Genomic DNA, 24,125 nt, shown 5'->3' with positions numbered 1-24,125 from the left:
CCACCAGCTGCAGCATCGTGTGCTTTTGGTTTCTGTTGCAGAAACTACTTCTGCCGGTGATTGAGTGAGCACAAAGAGAGCGCGTGAAGCTGCTGCTGCTGCCCAGAGTGTGGGCCCCAAAGGACCTCCTTGGCTCAAGGAGCAGATATTTGCTCACACCAACATAACTCCTCTCCACTGTCAATATTTCCTTCGGTCATGCTGGGACTTCTGGGGACAGCCCGGGCCGTCTGAGGACATCCTGGGCTCAAGCCATTGCTCCCGAGTGAAGATGCACTTGATGGACAGTTTTCTTCCTTGCCAGTGGCATGAATGAGACTGGAAGGTCAGTGCTGGTAACCAGATCCAGAGAGCGCTGAAACGTGATACAGGGTATTGAATATAGAGATCAGTACTGGCTTCCCTCCATGCCAAACACGGGAGAAAATGCTACTGTTGTATAAACTTTCTCCACATTCCCCATAATTGAATTTAGGAGTAGAGTGGCCTGCAAGAGACTCTCTATTAATCCCTCATCCATTTGTTCAGACATATGGACACATGAGTGCTGGAAACATCTAAGGCCTTATCTAGCCTGACCTTATGAATAGCAGACTATAAAATTTTGTCCATTAACCTCACCACTGAGCCCACTAACTCATTTCTGGCTGAAACACCTCTCCCACTCTTGGTCTGAAGAGACCATGTGGTGGATAATCCACCATTTCCCTTAATAGTTTCTTTTAACGGCTAGGCTGTCTCTCCATTTAAAGCAGGAATGATCCCTGCTGCTCCTGCCGTGCTTCCCTGTAGGTTGCAGTCTGTACGCAAGAAGGTCAGGACTAGGCTGGAAGGCTGCTGTGGGTGAGGAGGTAGATGGTTTGGGGAGAGGGGATGGTATGTAGGTAGCCTGAGGCGTGTGACAGTGTGCTCCCCCTCCCCAGGCGCCAACCCGACCTTTATCTCCCATAGCCCTGCCCAAGTGATAACCGCCCGTGGTGGTCACAATGGTGCATGTAGTCGTGATGGCGGCATCTGGGCCTCAACGTGGTGTCAGGGAGACAGATAACAACACAATAGCCAATGGCTAACTTGAGCAATATCGGTACTGTGGTCAGCATGCAAATATGACTATAGGTCAATCATCTTGCCTCCATAAATAGTGAACAGCCTTTGAGCATTCCTGCACAGCAACGGGCTGCATGCCAGGATCTCCCCTTGTGTAGGGACTCCTCTCAGGGTTACTTCTCGAGATTCAATGATTCCTTGCCGCAACTGATCCTCGGTAAGTGACTGATAGCATGCTGAACTTTGTAACGTTAGCTGAGTTATATAAAGGATTGATTGCACATTTATAATCCTTTAGATATAAACTGTTGACCGAGTCTGGGGCTAGGATTGGATCCAGCCACATCTAGACTCCTCTCTGAGAAGGAGTTTAGAAAGCCAGGGGGGTCCTTTCCGAACCTCGTGACTCAACGGGAGGGTCTCCCTGACGGCTCTGTCTGACCCTATGCTCTATGCAGTAAATAACCCAGTGTGCCTTGCCATCTCAAATATTGTTCAAACAGTCGCATTTACTATCCAACTTGGTTAAATCCCTGTTTTATATCAATAAAGGTATCGCTGCTTCGCTCTATGAGTGAGGTGCATTGCTCCATCGGCAACAAGGTGTAAGGTTCAGGTCTCAGGAGTGTGACCGTATTTTGCGTGGTAGCCCTTAGCACTGGGGTGGCTCAGTGAGGGCTGAGGCCAGAACCAGTGCTACCATCCCGGGGGGATTGCTGGGGTGTCGGCAGATCTGGATGGGGTCCTGGGGGAATCGCTGGAGCTGCGCAGAGGACGCCTGCTCGCTGCTTCAGCTCCGCACGGCACCAGGGCTGATTCAGCACGTTCCTGCTGGGTCGCCTTAGTCAAACTAGATGAAAAACTACAGTGTTCCCCCATGCCCTGCCTGGCTGCGGTGCTTTTCTGTCTTTGTTATCACAAGCCCTAAATTCACTCACAAAATTGTTCAGCTCCTTGTTTATCTGCTTCCTTGGGCTCCATAATTACAGCTGCTGCTGAGACAGCAAAGCCGGGTTCAGGAGACCACCAGCACAGCCGGCGGGGAAACATGGAGCCCCCTCCGCGTCGGGATGCGCTTTCTGCAGAGCGACTGTGTGTGTCAATGGATAGATTTGACTTTCTTCGGGCTGAAAAAATATGGCGAGGCGCAGCCTGCTCCACGCTTCTGTAGTGCCGCCGGAGCAAACGAGCGGCAGCCCGCTGGTTCCAGCAAGGTGAGCAATATTTCATGGGGGAAAAACTGTGGGTGAGTGTTGTGACAGGCAGCCTGGCAGCTGGAGGTTGCCTCCTGAAAAGCTTTGGATTGACCATCTCTGTTTGCAGAGTGCGTTTGTGTTTTGTTTTTTTTTTTTTCCAGGGCTTGTCATTTTTAAGGACATTGATTTTAATGTGTTTTCTTTGGATGGTGATTTCACAGCGGAGGAATCGGCTCTGAGAAGGAATGGCATTCCTTGGTGTTTCACCTCAGCGTGCCTTGACTGGAAGCTCTGGCTGTCAGTGGTACCCAGAGAGAGCTTTGTTGATGAAAAACGTTCTTTGGACCCCTCCCATGCAAGTGCTGAAAGAATGAGCCGGTTGTTTGGAGAATTGTCGTCTTCCCCATGGACAGGTGCCGTTTTGAGTGAAACCATTCAAACACCGCACACAACTCTCATGGACGTTGCACAGCACCATGGCGAAGAACAGACCTCAAAGCTCACAAACGAGTGGAGATCGCCAGAGACTTGTGAGCTGATGGATAATTGACATCAGGAAATGTTGCAACTGGCTGCTCATGAAAGCCTTTGAGGAGCTCCGGAGCCCGTGATTCCCTCCCTTCTGACAAACCCCGTCTCTGGCAGGTCGGTGTTTGCAGCTGGGGCAATTTCTCTGGGTGACGTTCATTGGCAAAGCGCCAGGATTATGACCCTACAAATGGCCTGATGGCTTTTATTCTCTTCTTAGATACGTGTTGGAGGATGCCTCAACTGTAAGGGGGTGAGCCAAGGTCTGGAAGGAGAGGCAGGCTTAGAGAGCTCAGTCCGTTTGGCTTGCTGAAGAGAAAGTTTGGAGGCAATGTGATCATGGTAGGTAATTCCCTGCACCAGGAGAAGACTTTTGATGTGTAATGGATATAAGAAGATCCAGGGGATGGAAGTTGAAGTTAGGTTGGAAATAAAACAACTGTGGAGCAACACTGTAATTTCCCGGTGGAGCGGCTGACCAAGGCAAGGGGGAAATTCATTCTAGCTTGGATGCTTCACCTTGAACCCGGATATCTCCCTGGAAGGGATGCGCTAGATCAGCCGTGTACGAGCTGGATGACATTACACACTGATGGGAAAAACAGGCTGAAAAATGGTGTCCTGGATCTTTTCACACACTGGGCAGCTTTCCCCTGTGTTACTGAGCTCACTGCAAAAACAGTTATTTCACCGCTGAAGGGCAGTAGCTGCTCTGGGCTCTGCACCTTCTTCAAGTTACTTCAATCGCAATGCAGAGGGCTGGGTCTGCGGTCGTTAAATGGAGAGAGCTGGTTACCTGTCTCAAGGATGGTTCAGAGCATTTCCATTCGATGCTGTAAGTAGCCACATTTGGCCCCTCTCCAACACGTTAGGGGATAGGTGTGAGAAACACAGATACATGGAGTGGCTGGCCAACTCGGCAATCCTGACGTAAAGAACAAGTGATCATGCTAAATAGAAAAGTTGCTTTTTTTTGGTTGTTGTTGTTGTCCTGGAAAACAAAATAATACTTGGACAACTGAATTATTTCATTTTACCCCAGTATTTTGCTTCATTTGGGGGTTATTTCTGACTCGTATGTTCAACCATTTTTCTTTAAAACATGGTTGGCTTTTAGACAAGCAAGCAAAAATGTGACTTTGAAACAAAACAGTGAAAAGTCTGGTTCTGGAAACTGGCAAAATGATCTGGTTGTCAGTTCTGTGCCAGGTATCACCTTCTCTCTCTCCCAGCTGTCTGCGCGTTGAAGTCAGCTTGTGACGGCTGATGAAGACTTTGGCGCGGCCGAGGCAGCGATGTCCCCAAGGGAATCGATGCCAGCGTTTCTGTTGCACGCATTTCAAGGCTGTAGTGAAACTTCAGCAGCGTGGGCAGGGCTGTGTGGCCAAGCAGGTGCCATCAATGCATCCAGCAGTGGCACACACGCTTTCTTGGTGGGAGCCAGTGTTGGTTTTGTGTGGTGGGACTGTCTACAGCCCCCGTTCCAGACATATGAGGCAGCAGAGCTACACGTCCAGGACCAAAAGCCATTCCTATACAGCGTGTGCAGTGTTTTTCTCCTGAAAAGCTCAGCTATGATAAGGCAAGGTGGAGTGGGACATAAATCACAATCAAATAGCTATGGTATGATGCTGTGTTTTTCCGCTCTCTCTTTGTGATATTCCTCTCAGTTCATCAGTTTTATAGCTGGGGCTCGGAACGGCTCTGTGCCTGATTCTTGTTAAAAATTGCAGATATCTGTTAATGTCGGGCAGCTGCTGTGGCTGTCGTAGCGTTTCTGGGCTGCAGGTCTCAGTGTAAAGGGATTTGGATAGCGCGGTTCCATCTGAGGGGCTGTCTTGATAATTCTGGTATATTGGATAACTCCTGGAAGCAGTTTTCCTGAGCTATCGTAAGAGTTTGTGATAAATCTTAATGAGGCACCCCTGCTATGATAAATCATTTGTTTCTCTAGTAGGATCTTGGATTATTGTCCTCAGGGAAAAGGGGAGGAACCTCAAACCTTGCGTCAAGACGGTGTCAGTGGTTACCTGGCTGTTTACCATCCAGCTAGAAAACATTGCAGCAGTCACCCAAAATCCCCAGGATGTTGTCTGTTGTTTGTAAAAGTCAGTGTTTGCCTCCCAAGGCAAACAACTGCTCTTGAATGAAATGCTTTGTTTTAACCCAAGTCCGTTAGCTGGAGGGATTCTGCCTTCTCCCTACCTCTTGTGTTAAAAAGGATCCGGGAGGGATTTACAACCAAGTCAAGAGAAAAGGTGACAGAGCCAGCAGTAAAGGCCACCTGAGCAAACGCCGCTGTTGGTGCTTTCACTTTGTTGGTGAGAGCAGCCAGGGCTGCAGCTGAGCACTGGTGCAATTGGGGTGAAACTTGGAAAACACGTAGGAGGCGGCAGCTCTCCTCGTGTGGATCTCAAAAACTGAACTAAAGCAAGCTGAAGACCAGAGTTGACCAGTTTCCCAAAAGCGTGTGACACATTAGGCCAGTCCTGTGCCTTCGCCACCGCCCCCTTCCCCTGCCTTTCCATGTTACATGTTGTTCTGGGTATTTTCTTACATCATTTTTGTAAGGAGATGCATCCCAACGTGGGGAGATTTCCAGGCGAGGAGGCACAAGAAGCACGAGGCAATGGGCTTGGAGAAATCCCTGGGAGCTATGGGAGGTGTAAATAACGTCATTGCTAATTCGCCTTTCTTTCAACGGAGGTGGCAAAGTTCATGGATGTCAGTCACTGGTATGATGGAAGAGGGATCCTGTCAGAAACACGTCCGCGTGGTTGGCCAAGACACTTACAGGGTAATTTTTAATTCATTAGTGCATGACCTCTTGATTAAAACATTTACATGGTTTGTAACTAAAAAGAGTTCTAAAGGGTCAGATCTAAAACCTGTTGAAGTGTACCTAAGTCTCTAATTGACTGCAGTAGGCTCTGAATCAAGCCGTGAAGTAACTGTTCATTTGGAACCCTCTAAGGGGATGGTGTAAATTCCTGGAGAAATACAGGGTGGACAAAGGTGATGGGGTGATAAATCCCCAGGAGAAGACATTAGGTTACAGTGATCTGCATTGCTTAGTTAAATGGATTCAAGCCAGCAAAATTATCTTAATCCAGGCAACGGCTTTTGTGTAATCCTGTAAGTGGGTTAAACTTGTAGGATGGCAAAGTTTCATCCCATTAAACTTGGGGCCTTAACTGTGGCATCTAAGGTAGAACGTCATCACCCTCAACAATGGAGAGAGAGAGGAATGACCAGAGGATGATCTGGATTTCAGTGGTCTCACCGATTTGGTAGCTGCCTTTGCTCTTTGGATGAAGAGAGAGCTGAGGGAAGTGCCTGCGCTTTGGTGGGGACAGTCTGGTTCTACAGCTCGGAGGCATGTAAATTGGAAAGAACCTGAGAAATATTGTGGACATCCCTGTCAGTAGGAATTCTAGTGACTTGCTGTGATTAAAAGGGCTGAGGTATCCTTGGGTTGGTTTGGGGGATTGTTTTAAGATGGAGTCTGATAAATTTGCAGAAGGGGTCGTATGACAAAGCAGCGAATTCCTAGGGCTTGAAAAGCGCACCTAACCTGTTGGTATCTCCAATGGGTTTGAAAAGAGATCAGATCACTCTTTATTTGTACCGTATTTATATAAATTCGGTGTTCCCTGGCTGGTTCTGTTTGCCTTTGAGATCGGGAAGGAATGGTTTTCTCCCTTGATGCATAATTTGGTTTCTTGTGGGTTGGGGGAGCTCTTCCAGGTCTCTGTAGCCCTGGAGCCTGGAGCACGGCAGGGGGTAAGCAGCTCGCTTCAGACCTTCTGGTGGCATCATGTTCTCTTTGGTGTCTGACTGTTGCACTCAGTCTCCAAACCTGGGGTCAAGAGCGAATTTTCCATCCCGCTTCATTTGGAAAGGGCTGCAGGGGATTGCTTGGTAGTTACGGCATTTTTTTCTTTCTTTTTTTTGGGTCATGTTTATTTTGCCCACCTAAATAGTAAGATCTGCTTCCCATGTTCCCCTGAGAGCCATATTTAACAAATTTCCTGCTAATGCCCTCCGTGTGTTTCCTCGGTCTGAGGAGGAGCCCTCGGGGGAGAGAGCCTCTGCCACACCATTCCTGCCAGACTTCACGTGCGAGATAGGAAAAGAGACGTAAGGGGGTGATGGTAAATAAGGCCTATTTTGAAGGGGAAATGGAGTGCAGGCCTGGGGAGAGACAGACACAACTCATACTACTGGAATGCAATTGCTGATGGACCGGTTAAATTTAAAAGGCAACGGCCCAGGCCCAGATGTTTAAGAGCTTCAGCATGGCTTGAAACTGGCATAGCAATAAAAGGGCTCTTGTTTGAAAATAGTTGCTTTGAGGTTAAAAAAAGAGCCCTTTAAAGTGAGCTGCACCATCTGGCATTGAGGTCCATGGGTCCTGGGCATGGAGATCCAGCGATGCAGCTCTGGAGTGACACCATCCTTCACGAGTGACAGATCTCCCTCACCTTGCCACTGTCCTCATCCAGCACCAAGAAGGATGGAGATCCTCCATGAGTGGTTGAGCACAGTCGTGCTGCTATGGCTGTAGCACAGCATCTCAGATGGTGCAGAAGGTGACAGTGGGGTAGCAGTGGTCCCTATGAGGAGGAGAAGGGAAGTAGTTAATGGAAAGGATTGGAAACCACCGTGTTTTTCAGAAGGTCTGGCACCCCCTAACTCCAGGCAACTATGTGATAGACATCAAGTATAGGAGAGCCTGTAGCCATCCCGTTTATGACCCTTGCCCATTATTAGGTCCAAACCATCTAACAAACTGAAATTTTTGGTATGGAAGACTGAAAGCATAAAAAATTACAGTGAGCTGCCAGCTGAGACTTGGGGCTTCTTTTTGGTGCCTTTAGATGGAAATGTCCTAACAGTCCTGGGAGCTTGGTAACACCTCCTGCTGCCATTTCATTATCTGTTTTATTTTTTGAGGTGAGCGAGCTGAAGCGGTTGCAGTAACACACTGAAAGCTAAATACAAGGAACAGACAAAGATCGCTGTTTCCTATGGGGTAATTCTCCATAAATGGTCCCTTAGATGCCGGGGGAGAAGCTCCTTTGGTGCTGTTGCGATAGAACTGTAAGGTCAGGCTCAGGAATTCGGTTGCAGGTAAATGAGACCGCAGCAGAAGAGGCAGAGGATGTCAGACCCACCTACTGCCATTTTGCCCCAGATCTTCTGACTTAGCGTGGCAGAGCTGCTTCTGCAGCCAGCAAGCTCCAGTTCGACATCGCAGCCTCGCCGACGTGAGTGGCAATATTCCCATCGTCTTGCGGGGACAGCACTTTGCCCCCGCGCTTTCTAATGTGCGGCTGGATCTTTCCCAGTGATCCCATTAAGGCTTTTCAGGGAACTGCGGGGAAATTATGTTAAGAATGTAATTAGAGGGTAGCCCAGATAAAAAAGCAGGTCAAGAACAATTTGAAGAGTTGGGGAATGACTTCAGTCAGCTGAAGAGGTGTCATAAGGTCTCTGTTCTCTCCAAGACGTTTTCTCACTCCCTCGGATGAAACTTTAGCTGCGGCTTTGTACATGTTCTTCTGGTTTTCAGTATTTCCCTGGCACAGAAAACTCTCCTTGCTGTATGTGTACCAGGTACTGGCAGAGGCGGAGTTAGCTGAGAACAGTTGGATTATAGGGTTTAGAGACAGATGGGACCTTTTTCATTATATTTTTTTATGATTAGCTCACAACATACCATGTGAGGCAGTCACGTATTTCATATTCACACAACAAATTATGCATCTAGTATGAAATAGCTCTTGTTTCCTTCTCTGAAATAGAATATGAATTTCCATCTGGAATATATAATGTGGTTTCCATATGTACAAACAGAGACTTGTTACAAGTATCAAAGCAGAAGGAACGGTTTGGATGATAATGTGCTGTGGAAGTGCCATCAGTTGATTCACAAATCTGAAGACAGAGACCTAGCTCAAGGGTGGGGTTTAAGCCCAGTAGGATCTGTAGTCTAAGGCACTTCCTTCACCGTGTCTTCTGGTGAAGGATACTGAATTTAAGACCTCCAGTGCTGGAGTGGGCTGTGGTGCCTGAAGCCCAGTCTGCCCAGACCTTATGAACAAGTGGTCAAACCCGCTTTTAGACCTGGAACATACTTGGTTTCTCAATCTCCAGAGCTTATCTTAGGTGGGTGCCAAGCTTGTGTGTAGATGGTACATGTGTCCTGGTGAGCGGGCTCAGCTCCACGCTTCTCCTTCCCCATTAACCTCCTGCGTGGTGCGTCATTCCCATTCTGGGATCAGCCCACCATGAGTGCCTGGAACAAGCTCCTGCAAATTGTTGCTATAATCCTGTTTTGTGCACATCTGCTGATGGTGGGTTGACAGCCCTGGTGTTTGGTGTCTCTCAGCGTGACCAGCATTAGTGCTGTGGAGGATTTTTACTTCTGTTACCTCCAAGTCAGACAGACAGTCTGGCCCCGCTACGAGCCAAAGGTGCCCCGCCACCAATTTAACATCGTAGTTTCTGCTTAGTTTCCATTACACATAGAACATGTCACAGTTTTCACTTTTTTTTAAACTTATCATATCCTCAAAGCCTGTTTCTGAAGGATGAATGGATTATTTATTGCGCAGCACAGTTTTGTGAGTATCTATGGAAATGGCATCTGGTCTCCAAATGGAGACCTTCTCCCCCCTCTAGATCTTTAAGAGAACATGACAGTAATTGAGCAATAATGAAATGTTTCAGGAGGAGTGTCGGAAAGTTCAGAGTGGTATGGGGGAGTTATAAATCTGGGCTGAATTTGGCTTGAGGAAGAAACCCCGTTATAAACTTATTAGCTGTTGACACTGTGCTTCTCTCACCTTGCCCAAGATGTAAAGCTCACCTCAACACCGTCACACTGCCTTTCACTTGCACCTGCCTCAAGGTGCTGCCGTCTCAGGCACCGCTCTCTGCCTCCCGGGAGATCAGTAGCACAGAGATCAAGCGCACACTCCCATGCATGCCATATGCTCTGCCCAGACCTCTGTGTGTTGCTCCAACCGGGACAAACCTTCTTCCCGTCGAGCTGGAGTTTGGGTTGCTGATTCCTGCAGTAAGAACCAGGGCCAAACCTCTATAGGTGCAATTACTACGTCTCTCTTTTGAAGTTAATTTGTCCCAACAAAATATTGAAGCCTTGGCTTCGGTCTCATTCAGACTAGCTTTTGGGTACCTAAATGGAGGCTTTGATCCAGCTTCATAGTCCTCTGCTAATTATTCATGTTGTTTCTAATTTGTGCCTCTTGGAAAAGACTGCCCTTTCCTCGTCAGCACGGCTGGTGGCTTTAGAAATAAATCTGGAGTTTCAAATTCCAAGCTGGGAATCTTTTAGCACTGGAAAGCTATTTCTGACATGTCAAATTCTGTCAAATTCTACTCTTAGATTGGGAGAAGTTGCTTTCAAGCTAAAATTTGGTGACTTACCTCAGGAAATTGTTTAGGCTGTTGCTCCAAGCGGTGGTGGGAAAGTGGCACTTCTAAGTGACGACTCACGTCACCTATTTTACGGACCTCTCTTAGGGTTGGATGAGGGTGCGAGTTTCCATGGTCGGCAGGAGTGTCTGGGTGGTGGGTTTGTGTTAGACGCCCCCCTCTGAGGCTGTGGGGACGGACTTCACCTGAACAGATACGATGATTTGCAGTGTAGACAGCCATATTTGAGGAGATACCAACGTCTCCATCACCCAAGCAGAGAAATAGGTACTTGTCAGGTGTGATTTATCTGGGCTGTCTAGCTCAGATGGAGAGGGGCATGCAAATACTGAATACTGTTGCTTAAAATTATTTCTGACATTGTCTAGGAATGTCGTCAGCCAAGGTTTGTGTCTTGATTAATTTTTGATGTCTATTGTGCAGTCATTTCCTGATCCATGTGATGTGCAGTGTGCAGCTAGTGGCAGGCCCTAATCAGAGTATTTTTGTTTGTATGTAAAATGGTTGATAAAAGCCTACGTACTTGACAGCGTTGCCATCGATCAAACCTGTGGTCCTATCAAGGAATAAAATCAGGTCTTCTTGACAACAGAAGGAATATAATATGGTGCGTTGCTTCCAAACTGGTACTTAGGTACCCTGCGTTAAGCCGAAATAACTCAGAAACATGTAAGGAGTCTAAAAATACTGGTCTGACTGAAAAATATTTTCTTCATCTGGCTTTGTGAATCTTGTGAACTCTCGTTTCTACAATCAGTGGTTACAAAATACTGCTAAGTGTCTTTTGGAGAGAGTTGTGAAGGGACCGCACATTTAATTAATAGTGGTTGCATATGTCTAAATAAATTCCTGCAAAAAGTGACATTTTTAAGGAGATCTCATGATAAAATTGCTCTGGAGGCAAAGTTAGGGTTTCCCAGTTTCACATTTAATTAACTTAGTCTGACTTTCATAGGGCTTTGTGTTATGCAGTTCGTTCTTCAGTAAACAAATGGCAGAAAATTAAAGCAGAGCAACTGCCAATGAACAGTAAATTTAATTGAAAAATAATGAGTTGCCATGGGGTGCCGTAGGGTTCTGCAAAGATAACGTTATTTATCTTGGAAAAGTTCCACTTGCATTTGTCAAAATGTGATATATATAAAGGAACAAAAGGAAAAAATACAACGTTAGGTAGCAAAGGGCTAAGGCCTTATTCCTCATCCTGAATTTGGGACTGGAGTTTGGTGGAGTGAAAAACTGATTTCCTGCGCTCCGTGGCAGCTCGGTACAATTTCCATCTGATGCATCGCTAAGTGAAATGTTGTGTCAGGAAGAGAAGTGACTGGAATTTGTAAGGTCCAGATGAGCAGGAAGGAAGATGAGCATCAATATCACAGGAGGGGAGAAACGTGTGAGATGATCTCCGTTCTTTCATGGTGAAACAAAAGCCTGGATCTGAAGGCGCTCTCTGGTTTTCCCATCTATTTCAAGGGAAATTAAGTGTCTGGAAAAAAGAAGAATGAGCCCTTGAGTAAAGGTGCTGAATTAAGACAGCAACAAGATGTCCTAATCTGGGGCTAAAGAGATACATTTTTATCACCAGGTTTGGTCCTCTCTGTGAAATACTTGGAACACAATCTGGTTGAATAACTCTCTGGGCAGTGAGCAGCAAGAGCAAATTAAAGTCGTTGACTGAGAGTGAACGGTTCATCTAGTTGACAGGGTACGCGGAGTTACTCTGTTTTTTCAACCAAGTAAGAGATCCAAAGCCCAGGGTGGTGCCTGTGGGTGAAGACGTTGTCCTGGGCATCCCGGGATAAGACCCCTTTCGCCCTGCACTCATTTCTTTGGTTGCAAACGTATGGAATGCGATGTGCAGCAGCTCCTTTTGGCAACATCTGTTTTCCAAGCCCATCATTTCCCAGCAGCTCCCACTATGCAGCAAAACCCACCTTATTTACAGCCTTCGCATTTGGAGGGCTCAACAGAGCCCAAATTTGGCTGACATTTGCAAGGTTCCTGCTTTTCATTTCGACCCATTCTTGCTTTATTTTTAGCTGTTTTAAAATGACACATGTTTCCGTCTTTTAGGTAATGAGATGCTTTCCACTTAATTCAATCACTAGTTAATTTGATCCTCTATTTAATCTGTTCCAAACGTCTGGAAGCAAAGTTCTGTATCTTAAGTATATGTATATATTACATATATAGCTTCCACCCTTTGCTCTGATCATTCTGTTTGCTCTAAACAAGCCTTATAATTCAATCTCAGGCTATTGAAACTTGCCATTTAATTAATAAGAAAAGCCACAATCGAAGCAAGATAGAAGGAAAAGAAAAGGGTTAAGGAATGAGTCCTGGTCATAAAAGATGACTATGACTGAAAGTTGCATCATGGAGTACCTGCTATGGCCTAATAACTGTGTTATGGGCTATCAAATCTGTGAGGGTGGGGGTGAATTGATGGGTAGAGCAAAGTCTTGTAGGAAGATGTTGAGAATAAATGTGAACAGCCCCTTGCGTGGCACAAGATTCAAGGATGGTTGTGATATGGTGGAACATAAAACCAAAAATGTTGTGTAGCAAAGTTTCTTCCATCGCCCCAAGGCCTTTGGAGCTTGGAAATCAGACGGCGAGGGAAGAACGCTGCTACAGCCCGTGCCAAATCCACGTCGTCTCCAGCACTGTCAGGAGCGCCCGCCAGCACTCCATAAACCTTTCACTTCCATCCCCGACAGATCCCTGAAAAACCCTCACCCACCCGGTTTAATCAAACACTCACCTCAGCGCTCAACCTCTGCACTGACCTTTAGTATCACCACATCAGCCCATCTGAGTGTCGCCTCCAGCTGGTATTTGGGGATGGATCCGCTTTCGCCTTGCAGAGCTGTGTGTGTGTCTGCAGGAGGAGCGCATCAGCCCAGCCCTTCGGCTGCGGCGGCCACAAGACGAGCGGTTTTACCTAACGCTTCCCGGAGGGTTGCTCTTGTGATCATCTAATGGGGTTTGCAAAGGCAAGGGACAGCAGATGTGGTGGGAACCTGGGGCTTTGCAGCTTTTGGGCCACGTGGATTGTTGGCATGGGGCAGATTTTCACTCATCCTTGTCGCAGCAGCGTAGCTGTCAGGCAGCAGAAGACCTTGTCAATGAATCTTCATGTTATTCTCCCAGGAAGCTGCCAAAAATTTTGCCATGCCACTTGCTTATTTTCGTGGTGCTTTGCTTGCTGGAAACACCAAGTGTGTGCCATGGGTGTTTCCCATGTCTGAGCAGTTCCAAGTGTCGGGATGCTCCTGCGAGGTGTGGGTTTGCAGCACGCCGGGGGCCGGAGGAGGCGATGCCCATGTGAGACACGTGACGCCTTGGCAGGGAACCCAGCGTTTGCTTCTTTTCCACTGAGAGGTGAAGGCACATGAAAGCCAAGTCAGCCAGCAGCTCCGCGAGTACCAGGAGCCGTGCTGCATCCCCTGCACCGTGCCCTCTCCCTGTCTGCTGTGAAAGCACCTTCGCTGAAGAGGCACAAGGGTTGCGTGAGTTCTGTTTGGGGGTTTCAAGGCTGGAAGAGACCTGTGGGTCTGGCTGTAGCAGGGCCTCTCCTGCAGATGCTGCTGTTGCTGACAAAAGAGGTTTTCCAGGTGCAGCTTTGGGTGGCTTCCCCCTGCCTGCGGTCTCGCCCTGCCGTGGGTGGCCGTCCCCAAGCAGAGGAGGACCTGCTGCAGCACCGGAGCACGAAGGTGGGAGATGATTGCAGGGATGATTGGAATGCCAGGACAAGAGGGAACTGGATGTCACAAGCAAGTGAGAGGCAAACCACCCAAAAGCCAAGGGAAGAAGCGGGGAGGTAGGGAAACCACAGATCTGTTCAGCGCGCAGTGACACAGTGTTGGCCGGGTTTCAGTTCCCCACGAGATGGAGACAGCGCTGCTGGTTTCAGTTACTTTCCAACTGTGGTGCAGGAACAATTTGTCTTAATAAATTGCGAGGAATAATGCAGTAGGATGGAGCTCTCGAGAGGGCGTGAGGGTTTTTATGGGAACCATGGGATGATTATTAACAAACAGATCATGTCATTATTGCTTACTCTTTGTTTGTGGGCTCCATGGCCCTTCGTGGCCCCTGTGCCTCAGACTCTGCCCTCTGATCGCCATGGACCAGTTTCTTTTATGGTGTCTGTGGTTGATGCGATGGGGATCCATCGCTGTGCCGCAGCGTGGAGGTGAGCTGATCCCTCCATCCCACCAAGCAGTCACCTGGGGAAGCAGACTGTTAGTGTGAGCAGTAGCGTAACGAACCTCCTAACAGAGGGAAGAGGCTTTTTTCCTCCTTCACAGGAACAAAAGCATAATTTATGTTGCTTTCCCGAAGCAAAATGCTTCAGCCTTCCTTCTGTGCCGCTCTCCCTATGGACTGGGGTGATAGCTTCACAGAATCACAGAATGGTTTGGGTTGGAAGGGACCGTAAAGATCACCTCATTCCACCCCCCTGCCCTGGGCAGGGACACCTCCCACCAGACCAGGTTGCTCCAAGCCTCATCCAGCCTGGCCTTGAATCCCTCCAGGGATGGGGCAGCCACAGCTTCTCTGGGCAACCTGGGCCAGGGGCTCACCACCCTCACAGCAAAGAATTTCTCCCTGATATTCAATCTATATCTCCCCTCTTCCAGTTTGAGGCCATTACCCCGTGTCCTGTCATTACACTCCCTGCTCCAGAGTCCCTCCCCATCCTTCCTGTAGGCCCCCTCTAGAGACTGGAAGGGGCTCTAAGGTCTCCCCGGAGCCTTCTCTTCTCCAGGCTGAACCCCCCCAACTCTCTCAGCCTGTCCTCACAGCAGAGGGGCTCCAGCCCTCGGATCATCTTTGTGGCCTCCTCTGGACCTGCTCCAACAGGTCCATGTCCTTCTTGTGTTGAGGACCCCAGAGCTGGATGCAGTACTCCACTCAGGCTGTCCTAGGGAGTGCAAACTCAAGAACCTGGACATCATTCCTGCCTCTGCCACCGCTCTCCTCTGCAGTCTTGGACGTGGCACTTCCCCCCTGCGATGTGGGGCTGTGTTTCGCTGTGCCACGCGCAGACAAGCCCAGGGAAGTTGTTTCTGGCAATTGTAACGCAGCTGGCGGGAGACTGGGCTTCTCTGGGTGCTTTGCGTGCCCTTCCATATAACTAGTAACTGGAGAAGCGTAAGAGGCACGGGATCAATGTCACAGATTGCCAACAGCACAGGGAAGCGTGCTGAGAAATGCATGTGCATGCCAGCACCTGGGGACCTTTATTTACAACGGTGGCCGGTCGCAGTAACAGGCCAGCTTGCTCTCGTTCTGGCCTGGTTTTATCTCAATTTCAGTATTTTGTTTGTTTGCTTTTTTTGCAAAACGTATGCTTGTGTTCCCTAGTAGCATAAATGAGCTGCCACTCTTCTGAGCTGCTCCTGCTGGGCTGTTGTGTACCTCGGGAGACTGGACACCCTGGGGACTCATCCCGCATCCACCGCCACTCTCTGGGGCTCTCCGCTGTAAACGCAAAAGGTGCAAGACGAGACCGTTCATAAACATAAAGAGCAGCCTTCTGTTCGTCTCTCCCGTCTTCCAGACCCGTCTCCTCTGCTTTCACCTGCATCTCAGTCTCCCTCCTCTTCCCACCCCCATGGAAAGCAAACCTAATAGAAAAAGCGACGCTAATGATCGCGACCCCACTGCTATTTTATTTCCAATTGGCAGCTCATGCAAGCAGCCCTATTTTCTGTTCTAATAGGAAACTTTATGATGTACCAAATTACCCTGTAATAGCCTGCGCTGAGTTGCCTCCTGAAAGGTAAACGATTTTGATTTTTTATGATTGGTTATTATTGCCTTTTTTTCTTTTTTTTTTTTTTTTTTTTTTGCCTATTCCATAAAAAAGAGGGGGGGGGATTGCATTAAAGAGACCCTAAGGTTGCAAACCGGAGCGGCTGGGAGCCAGGTGGTGCCATAGGACGGCTGCAGGTATAGGGCAGCGCTGCCGTCCCGCTGCCTGCCAGTGGCTGGTGGCTACTCGATGTCACCTCCCCGGGGACCTGGTAGGGACACGCTACAGCTGACAACTCCCGGAGATGCCGATGGGTGGGAGAAGCTGCTTGCCGGGCACAAAAGGGAGGTTTTTAGGGGTATGCAAAGCCCAGGCGTTATTCTGCATGTTGTGGAGTGCCACCTCCTGGTTTGATATGAATTAACGGGGATTCCCTCAGCTCCGCACCATCCGTAGGGAGCCCGGGACGGCTGCTCCTGCTCCCTTCGGGCTGGTGTCTCTGTCAGGAAGTTATCCAGAGAGGTTGGCAGCGGCAGGAGATGGGAGTGCTTAATCCAGAGCTGCTCTCCTGTGCTAGTCAGGGAGAGCTCATTTCCTGGTAATGGCTTTGTTTTAATTAGAGTAGCTGAGCCCTTGCGCAACCCCAGTTGGAAGTGGTGTGACTCTGGGAAGTCCTGCTAGCATTTTCCACCGCATTTTGCAGTGGAGAAGCAGCAGGGAAGTGTGGGATGCGATCCGGGGAGGGATTAGGCAGGAAACTTCCCATGGGCATCAGGACATCTACTTTATTTTAGCTTAAATCAGGTGCCTAAATATCTTTCTGGCTCTGCATGAAGGTGACTGCAGAGACCACGCTTAACTCACGTCGATGTCTGCTTGTATTTGTAAAAATATGTGATTTGGGGTTTTTGTAGCTGGACCTGGCTGGTGAACTGGAGCCTTGGAAGAACTGGAGCGGGAAAGGTGAAGTCCCCCTTGGTAACAATTTGTCCTGTCCCCCACTACGGTAGGGGCTGATGTTCCTCGCTGAGGAATTGCTGTCCCATACTGGTCTGCATCAGGTGCTTTTAATTACCGCCTGTAGCCATCACATTTCCATCAGTTGGTGTCAGTTCTGATAAATCTGACTGCAAAATGGGGAACCATTTATGTGAAAAAGATTTAAACTTGGTCCAGAGAATGCACTTTTCATTTTTTTCACTATGCATATTTTTTCAGGAACTAAAAACTGTTTGAAAAATCTGCTGAATCTATCACTAGTTAGTTCGGTAGAAAAAGGAGATCTGCGGTGGTGAAAAAACAGCACTGATTTTGTGAAAAAATGATCACCCACTTTCCACTGAAGTGCTTGGTAAAACCTGTGATTAAAAATGCTGTATAGAATTTTGCAATAGCGCTTTCTCTTTGGTTGAAAAAATGATATTTAAACGTGTCTATCTTTAATATCTAAAGCCGCACTTAGAAGGTTGACCGTCATTGCTAGTTACCGTAGCTGTGGGGATGATAATGTCATTTTGATGCTGTATTTGTTTTGCCTGGTAACGCAGCTCCGGAGTGGGGCAGCCCCATTGGTGCCGGCGGCTCCGCTCGCTCCCCCTCTTCTGTTGGCGTCCCTGGGAGCGAGCGAGCTCGGAGACAGCTCTCCAATCATTTCGATAAAGGAGGATTTAATGGAGCTATATATGTATTTATAGTAACTTCTGTTGCTTGCCTGTCTCAATAGACTGTCGCTACGATCTAACAGCGTATCGGATTCCAGGTGCGCTTTTTTGGCCCAGGGGGTTGGGTGCCCGTTTGTTTACTGGGCACAGACTCTGGTGGCGCTGGTGCTGGGACAGTCCCTGCGCAGAGCTGTACTGGGGGTGCTGGTGGCCGGTGCATGGGTGCAGGGTGGGTTGGAGATTGGACCCTGTGGGTTATCCAGAGGGTCTCTGAGAGGTGACCAAGTTGGTTCCCAACTTCTGCCCGGAAAGCTTTTGGGGTGGCCAGTTGGAAGGTGACAAGCTCCTTCTGCCCATCTAACTAATCCCAAAATAGCCCATGGACACCAGTTCTCCCTGGAGAAGTTGAAGATCCGTTTCATCGTGTCTGGTTTGAAAGATCCCTTCCCTGGCTGGAGCCATCAACCCCTGTCTTCCTGACTTGCCTCCGTGGTTTTGGGAGGCTGTTGCCCACTGGAGTGTCTTCGTTCAGAGAGAGCTTTGCATGGAGCCAAGGCAAGGGGCTTTCATCCTCCGGGGAGATGAGAGGGACCTCACAGCAGAAAGCAGTATCCAAAAGCCAAGATCCTTGGCCTTTTAAAATGTAATGCTGAGGGTGGCGAAAGAAATGGCAATAATTCTCTTGGATTCACTTGCTGTCTAACTTTGGGAGACAAGATTACTCACTCTTTCCCCATGGAAAGGGCAGAAATGAACATCGGGTGCTCTGACATGGTTTAGGCAATAACCCACCCCTGGTCTGGCTGTGTAACACCAGCGAGCGTCTCTCTGCAGGTATAGTTATGCAGTTCCTGAGACAGATCTCCTCCTGGCAGGGAGACGGAGTGGCAGAAAGCAGGGAGCCGAGCCCTCTGCCTTCAGCAATGACTTTGCCAACTTTTAACTCATCTCTTTCCTCAGTCCTTTACACCTACCAACACCCTGCTTTGGTTTCTTTAAAAGCTGTCTGTTTATTATATGTGGGTGAAATCTGGTCATGCTGTACTGTTTATTAGTCCAAAACTGAGGTCAGGCAGGTTGGATTTCTTTCCCGAGTGCTTTTATAATATTTGTGTTAGCTGGGCAGCTAAGTGCTGTCAGATGTAGCGGCAATGGAGCTTGCTGCTGTTGAAATTTTTATGGTTTCATGCATTTTACAGCATCACCTGTCAGACTCCAGCAATCATGATGTCACCTGTAGTGGAATATATAAATTTGAACAGAGGAGACTGGAGCTAGGGGAGTTCTTCGGTAATCTGGGCTCCTTTTGCCCCTCCTCCTCCGGTGGGGAGACCGGGAGGTCTTAAGGCATGGCGAAAGAAAAGGAGCAGACCTCTCTTCTCCCCTGGGCTTTGCCCCAGCCGTTCTGCATGATCTGGGCAAAATCGCTGCCTTCACTCCGGCTGTAGTTTCCACACTGCCTCTTTGTTTTGCTGGCTGCGTCTCTGGGGAGATGGTCTCCTGTATTCATCCCGAGCCATGGGAAAGGCTCGGTCGGCGCTGGGGATTCTCCAGTGGCTCTGCTGTAGTCTGGTGCCCCACGTGCGTGGGATGGAGACGTCGGGTCTGGCAGCAGAAGCAGGTGGCAGGGAAGGGTGGCTTTACCGGGCAAGTCTCTAAGCATTTAAGAAGGAAGGGGTGGGAGGGGGTTTGCTCTCTATGAATAAGCAAGGACGGCACATCTGGGGTTCCCTCCGCCTGCTGCGCTCATGGTCTGCAGCCTCATTGGTCTCACCGTGCTGCTCCACTCTCTCCTCCCGGGCAGCGTTTGGCCTCTGTCCAGTTTTCGTGTCATTGCAGGTTTGATTACAGTCAGTTTGCAGCGACAGCGCTGATACAGAGACTCGCCAAAGGCCCTCGGGGAGCACCACGGCCGGTTGAGTGCACGTTGGTCAGAGCCTGGCGGAGGTCGGAGCTGCGTGGCCAAGGGCAGGAGGACGCGCTCTGCACGTGGCGTCGGGCACCGGCATGGAGGCGACTCTGCGTGTCGCGTGGTCCTGTCCTCACATCACCTGTGGTCCACGTGCTCCACCGAAAGAGAGGTTCAGGGATTACTGAAAAGGTTCGACACCAGCTCAAATGGCAGCTCTGATCTGCGTTTTTGGAAGCAGGAGAATGATTGTGATTTTTCCTGGTTCTTGTTGGTTGCCGTAGTCTCTTCCCTGCAAACGCCACCTTAATTAAGTATCACATGAGCATTCAGATGATATTCCATGTGGCTTAACAACCCTAAATGAAGACATGTAGCCCTACTGCTGAGCTATAAACCCTCAGTAAAAATGGCTTAAGAACATGCTGACCGGGTTTTAAGAGCTCTGTAACTGATACACATCTTACGGTATCGTTAGGCCTCAATAAATCTGTTTCTAATAATCGCTATTTACTGAGGTTTCACAGCTATGCCAGAGGTACATATCTGTTACCTTGTGGTCCAGCCTCAATAAATGTGTTTTTAATAATCAATTGGTACTTCACTAATAAACAATAATTGCTTTATTAAATATGAATTTGAACATGTTCTGCATTTCAGTTGTACCGAAATCACCATCTTTTTTTTTTTTTTTTTTTTTAAACTCTGGAGAGGCTTTTACTGACCAGCTATTGGTACTAGTGTGCACTAAACATTACTGTTCCTTATAGAGCATCGCTGACTTCGCCAGATTTATAACTTGTGACAATATTTCAGTGCTTTGTTTCCACCCTAGCCGAAGCAGTCTATCGGTTGCTTCCAAGCAATCTTCCTAGAAGAATGCTGCAGTCCCTCTTATGGATCATTAACTGGAAATGAACTTGGGACCTTCGGATGTAAACACACCACCTGCTGCCATACGAACTCGCAGACCAACTAGCTTGGAGTTGACAGTGCAAGTAATAGTGGTATGGGACTCTCATCTTTTACAGAAAAACCAATAATAGAAGAGGAAGTTGTTTTCTTGCAGTGCCATTGAGAAAACTGTATTGTTTGTCAGGGCTTGCGTCTCAACCCAGGTCTTCAGAGCCAGGTGCTCCCATGGCACGACCATCCCAGGCTCGTCTGCCACCATCTGCCCTCCCATGCTGTCTCCAGCGCTGCGGGATCACTGGGTGGGAGTGCTCGGCTGGTCCAGGGCTGCACAGGTGCCCCCGTGGCTGCTTCCTACCCTGCAATGCTCTGCGGAGAAGGGGGCTTTTGTCTTTGAAGTATGAACAGGTTTGTCTCCTTCCCATCAGTGTCTAAAGCAAGTTTTCTTCCCAGGGCTGGTTCAGGATTTTGCTGAGCGTGGTTGAGTGTGACGACCTATCCCTGGACTTCAAGAGGCCAGTCCTGGACAGGAGGTAAGGAACACAAGCAATATTCATGATTCACATCGCTCCATCCAAAAATACCCTGTTGATTCATCTTGTGTCTTAAATCTTACCTAATTTGAGATCTTTACAATCTCATGTGCCATCACGATTGGAAATCCTCTGCACTCCCAAGGCGCAGCGACTGGTTGTTCCTGTACCTGCACGGGAGAGAGATGGGCACGGCTCATTCGGCACCTTCCACTTCATTTCACTTGAGCTTTGAATCCCGCTCCCATCCCCACCTTCTCAAGCGACCTTTCAGTGTTGGGTTAGACCACACTCCTCTCCCCTAAATGGGACCTTGTGCAGAGTGTCTAGCCACCCCGGGCCGTTAGTGGCTCTGAGGCGGGATGAGTGATTATCCCCCACTTTGCCACCCCACACAGCTCACCCCAGTGGGGCGAGCTGGGGAAGCATGCTGTGGCTGGGACACCCCCATGGACGCCAAACCCCTTTGAGCAATGAGAACCGTATGTGCGCGTCTGCGTTCCTCGCGTATGTCGAATGTCACATCGGATTAAGGCACATCAAGCCATAACGGGTGCAGAGTTCGATGCCTTTAATTAGTCCAGTCAAAGGCAGGAATTCCCTTCCGCCGGGTGAGTCTGCTCCCATGACAAGAAGATTAGCAGCCTCAGCTTGTGATCGTCAAACTCGGGAGTTTTCCATCCCACTTTAAGTCATTTGCAATTTTCGGTTCCTCACGCTGGTAGTTTTGAGGGGCTGGTTTCATTCCAGGAGGGCAGGGGTCAAAGCATTTCGGTAGATGGCAGGAGCCCTGTCCCCGACGTGTGTTTGGACAAGCCTGCTCCCTCCTGGACTACCTCTGGGAGAGACATTTGTGTGTCTGTCTGGACCTAACAGGGAAGCTGGGAGCGCACCAGGACCTCTCTGGGGAATGCTAGCACCAACAGTGGTGTCTGGTGGACGTCAGCTGGCCCATGGTATTGAGAGGTGCAGTAATGAACACACCGAGGAATAGAATTCCTCCCGTCTGGCAGCACATGCCAACCACGAGCTGCTCGGGACCAGCTGCCTGCAGGAGGTGAAGCAGCGGGTGGATGGTTATGTTTGAGCAGTCCCGTGTTGCCATTTGTCCCTGCTCCCGATCGATCCTTTTCAGCCTCCTCAGGGTTATAAATACCCGTGGGCAGTGCTAAGCTCCAGCACCGTGGGGCCAGAGACCCACCGAGAGCTACCCTGGGCTCCCGATGTCTGCTGCTGTAGCCGACAGCTAGTACTGGCCGTGGGAAAGTGGATAAAGTCTTGAATACCTCTGATGTGGTCTAAATGGTCTAAAATAGCCGTTTCCAGGGCGTTACTGAAAATCCCAAACCTTTCGAGTTTATTTTTTCTTATGAATGTTAAGGTTTTGTATGGCTTATATGTTACTCCATTACTGTAGTTAATATCAATAGAGGGAAATACCTTAATTACATATTTTGTCTCCTTTTTCTATCCTTTTGGTTTAAGCTAAGCTCTACAGGAGCTTGAGTATATTGTTTCTTTGTCAGAGCTGTAGAAAGGCTTTTGTGTCTGACTGCTGGTCCATTTTCTCAGCTGAGTACAATATTCCTCCTTTGACTCTTTGATATGCTGAGATTTGCTCTTGCCACAGCGAAACTATTAAACTTTTGACTTAAATGGATCTTTACTTTGGTAACTTAATGCTGCCTTCTCTGAAAAGTGAGTCCCACTTTTGCAAACAACTCTACAGTATCTCACGGGTCTACATGGAAATGGGTCGAAGGTCTGGTTAGCAAAGTGTATTCCTGACATCGGTAAATATGAATAAGTTGTTTGGGAGAATACCAAGTGCTGCGGAAATATGTGAGAACTAGAGGCGTTTGGGGTATTGTTGGATTAACTGCGGCAGACTGAGATGTCTGGGTAAAATCAGAGATAAAATGATCACTTGAAAGACCAGAAGTGTTATAATTTAAGAAATTCTTGGAGTTTTGGGACCAGGATCTCAGCTGATAGAAGTATAAATCACTGAAATGAATAAGATTTTTCTCAAAATCGTGCAGGTGAGATAAACACAAGCTGTGGCTTTTAGTGAAGTCGCCGAAGGCAAATTGCTGGGGTTGGTTCTGTGCGTGTTAATAAGTGACGCTTCGGGTTGGTGTTTCTGGAGACCCTCGTTTTGGTTATTTTGGGGTAGTTTGTAACCCAAACCCCAGGTTCTCAAGCTGGGGGTTCTCACGTGCCATCGGGGCCCTGTAGCCACGGGCAGGGAGGGGATATGAACACGGCCATGACTGACGCTTCCTGCCCGCGGAGGCAGCTCCATCTGCAACAGTCAGGATCCGCAATTTAAGGTCAGGCAGGATGAATCATTTTCGGAGGCTGGCAGGTCTCCAAGTCACCCCTATCCTGGCTATTACCCCTCCTAAAGACCACGGTGGTATGCTGGGTCCTCCGCTTGGAACGGTATTTTCCTAGCAAATTCCTCCGTGGTGCACCTGGGATGCAGTGATTTATGAGACAGATTTGCACGAAGGATATACGCTGCATATATAAGGGGAAATGATACGCGGGCGGTTTCGCTGCGAGCTGGAAGGGGCCGTGCTGGCTGCGGAGGAGAGGAGAGCGGTGAAACCCTGCTCGAGCCATCCGGCCATCGCCGATGGGCCCGGTGTTTAGTCAGGTGCAGCCCGGCTCGGGTGCATAACCCTCATGTTATCTTACCTTAAATAAAACTTTATTGGGACGTGTCAGAAAGAAAGGCCTTGGCTCAGACACCATGAAAAGGAAGTTTGTTTAAGTAATTGCCAATGAGGCAGTGGGTGCTTCCTGAGAATTAACGACCGGTCAGCTCGGCGGCCTTTGCACGGTCCTCAGGAAACATCCCAAGCTGTCGGCCTGATGGCACGTAGGAAAGTGCAAATGCCCGTCAGGGTGTCATAGGTGGGTGACACTGGTTTTGGTGACTCTCGGGAGGACAGCTCAGCAGAACAGCGCGCGCGGAGATTCTTGCACAGCCTCGGGGGAATTCCTTGGCTCATTTAATTGCAGTGACTTTGAGCTGACTTCCCGAAAGGTTTTTGGAAAGCTCAGCTTTAATATCCTCTGCCCTGGTCAGAGGGAGGTAGCCGT

The 24,125-nt window shown here is 48.7% G+C and overlaps 3 long non-coding RNA genes across 3 annotated transcripts in view; all 3 read left to right on the top strand.

Annotated features, from left to right (window-relative positions):
- Positions 1-213: 213 nt before the first annotated feature.
- LOC128918008 (uncharacterized) lies at positions 214-2,106 on the top strand. The gene is made up of 3 exons (XR_008469431.1): positions 214-325; positions 1,143-1,264; positions 2,037-2,106. It is a non-coding gene; the product is annotated as an uncharacterized LOC128918008 (long non-coding RNA).
- Positions 2,107-2,152: 46 nt separating this feature from the next.
- On the top strand, positions 2,153-3,257 carry LOC128918007 (uncharacterized). The gene is made up of 3 exons (XR_008469430.1): positions 2,153-2,261; positions 2,465-2,888; positions 2,992-3,257. It is a non-coding gene; the product is annotated as an uncharacterized LOC128918007 (long non-coding RNA).
- Positions 3,258-3,485: 228 nt separating this feature from the next.
- LOC128918006 (uncharacterized) overlaps positions 3,486-24,125 on the top strand; it is a 47,961-nt gene continuing 27,321 nt past the window's right edge. The window contains exons 1-3 of the long non-coding RNA XR_008469429.1: positions 3,486-3,606; positions 20,405-20,576; positions 20,935-21,014. This is a non-coding gene — a long non-coding RNA (uncharacterized LOC128918006). The remainder of the gene's footprint in view (positions 3,607-20,404; positions 20,577-20,934; positions 21,015-24,125) is intronic.

Source organism: Rissa tridactyla, chromosome 15 (genome assembly GCF_028500815.1).
Source record: "Rissa tridactyla isolate bRisTri1 chromosome 15, bRisTri1.patW.cur.20221130, whole genome shotgun sequence".
Taxonomy (NCBI): Eukaryota; Metazoa; Chordata; class Aves; order Charadriiformes; family Laridae; genus Rissa; species Rissa tridactyla.
This window is presented reverse-complemented; position numbering and strand designations above follow the sequence as displayed.